Source organism: Pteropus alecto, unplaced genomic scaffold (genome assembly GCF_000325575.1).
Source record: "Pteropus alecto unplaced genomic scaffold, ASM32557v1 scaffold146, whole genome shotgun sequence".
NCBI classification, from domain to species: domain Eukaryota; kingdom Metazoa; phylum Chordata; class Mammalia; order Chiroptera; family Pteropodidae; genus Pteropus; species Pteropus alecto.
Genome location: NW_006442107.1, coordinates 10,383,139 through 10,385,828, shown reverse-complemented (window position 1 = coordinate 10,385,828; position 2,690 = coordinate 10,383,139). Strand labels below are relative to the sequence as shown.

The 2,690-nt window shown below is 35.4% G+C and overlaps 1 pseudogene; it reads right to left on the bottom strand.

Annotated features, from left to right (window-relative positions):
- Positions 1-152: 152 nt before the first annotated feature.
- LOC112469299 lies at positions 153-271 on the bottom strand (annotated as a pseudogene).
- Positions 272-2,690: the final 2,419 nt, after the last annotated feature.

Genomic DNA, 2,690 nt, shown 5'->3' with positions numbered 1-2,690 from the left:
TGTGTGTGCGCGCACGCGCGCGCGTGCATTTATTTATTTATTTTTTAATTCTTATTTATTTATCTTTTTAGGAGAGGCAACCCTTGGTTAACCTCACAGATTACAAGGCCCTTGTCAGTTTACAATCCCTTATTTTAAAATTTTACTTTTTATGCCTACAGCACCTGGTCTTCCTAGGTGGTCTCCCATCCAAATACTAACTAGGCCCAACCCTGCTTAGCTTCCAAGATCAGACGGGATCGGGCTTGTTCAGGGTGGCGTGGCCATAGCTAGGACTTTCGGCTTTAAAGGGGGGATGAACAATAATCTTAAGGGGAAATGTATGAGTCAAGAGAGAGATTTGATATTTTTGTATTTTTAAGTGTGAGACCTGAGGACATGTAAATGCTTATGTTAAGAAGTTGACAAAGGGGGAGAGAGAAAAGCTCTAGGAAATAATGGGAGTGTTTGATGGAACCAGGATGCTAAGGAGGAAAGGCAGAGGTTGAGGCAAAAGATTAATGAAATCCGTCTGAAAGTGACTGTTCTTTCTCATCAGAGCAAAGGGCCTCAAATACACAGATGTTTATTCATTCTTTCAACGAATGTTCTGAATATGTACTATGTGTTGAGCACTAAGTGCTGGGAATATAGTAGTGAACAAAACATATAAACTTGCCTGCCCTTGTGGAATTTATTTTTTAGTTATGTTCAAATGTAAATGGTAGAAGTCTTTGTGGAAATCACTCAGAGGGACAAAAGCATGCCATTTCCAGGTAAACCATAGGCATTTTTTATGAGGATCTCCTTTACTTCTGCCTCACTTTTCTAATTCACTGGATTCTCAACACAATGAGCCAGACAGAAGGAGAAAGATTGGAAGAGACAATGTTATACAAGAGGACAGTAACCAACTCTGCGTGCAGGACTGGACCTACATTTAGAAGGGAAAAAGTTAAAGGTGAACTTTAAGGGTTGAGTTAGCCGTACTCCTTACAGAGCCATAGTAGAATTTATTACCAATAATATTTAACTATTTGCAAAAGCCATCTCACTGCCGACCACATATAAAAGTTAAAATCTATTTTTATTTTGTATTCGGACAAATATGCATCAATACAAAACACTGAAGAATGTTTTAATAATCTTTAGAAAACTCTATCCAGAAAACTGAACACTCAGACAATAGTTTACAGATTTCATATGTACCGTGAAGCTAATGATGGGACTCTAGGGGTCCTATTGATTCCAAGTTAAGAATTCCAGACCTCGTGCTGCTTTTGGAAGCAGCAAAGAAAAAGATAAAAAATACTATAGGATTAAATGTAAGCAAAAATGAATAAGAGAGAATTGCAAGGAAATTAAAAATGCGATAATGGAATTAAAATCTATATTTAATATGATAGAACACATTTTTATCTAAATAACTCAAAGCATTGCAAATTCAAAATGTTTAGTATAATACTCATCAATCTGTTCCATCTTCATGAACATAGCCAGTTCCTGTATCTGATCTTCTAATTGCCTTAATTAGGACTCTTATAAACTGCCCAGATCTTATTGTTATTGGGAGATTTCTTAATGCTGAAGATATACTTTCTTAAATTGCAGTAACACAGTGAAATCCTGAATTGAGCATGTTCCCACATAATAAACAAGCAAACAATTTCAAAGAATGTTTTTCTTCTCAGTACCCGATTTTTATAGTGTTAAAATAAGGATATCAAAGACAGGAAAATTTATAATTCACCTCAAACTTTCACTTCCCAAGACAGAGATGTTTATATTGTCTTCTTAATTCTTCTCTAAACTACAATTCAACTGTGCACCATAAAAGAAAAGTTTATCCACACAGGCTTTCCAACTCCTTTACAGTTTCTCTATCCATAAATCTGATCTCTACTTATGCCTTCCACAGTTTGCCAATCATTGTTACTTTAAATTTTTCTCTTCTCTTTATTTTTTCAATTTCTGTTTCCAAAACTTTGATGCAAATCAAATATGGTCTCATTTATAGAAGATTGAAATAGTGCCCTGTTTTTTCTTTTGTGCCAATATATCCATTAATCTTCCTAAAGCACTGGTGAGATTAGTTCTTTTTATTAAAAAAAAAAATGTGAATGCACCCAAATAATTGGCCCTCCATCATCATTACAAAGTAACTTTTTAAGTCTCTTACTACTCATCATAATCAATGCCCTGGCAAAGTTTGTTTGGATTATTTACTTTTCCATAAAAGACAACAGCTCTCTTACCCTACCTCCCTGAACAAGAACAACTGTTTAGAATGCATTCCTTTCACCTCCCATACAACTATATGCAGGTATCACAGATGCGTACTTGGCATTTCTGTTAGCTAAAATATACATCAAATTTTACCTTTTTCATGAGGCCTCCCTGAGCCATCCCAGTTGAATAACTCTGCCATTCCTATCCTGTCTCTTAAATACTACCTCACACTGAGATATGAAATAGGAGTGACAGCCTTTCTTTAAATATTATTGCAATTTTGATCTATAATTTTTGTGCATTTGCAGCTTACATAAAGAGGATGTTTTAACGTATGTGTTATTTGAAGCCCTTCATACTTCCATGTGAATATGCTGGTGCTAATTTGGACTTCTACAAAGCAATTGTAAGCCTCTGGCAAGTTGTTCCAAGAAATAAGAGCCGATCAGATGACTTTGACTCTTTATACTCCACTCCTTACC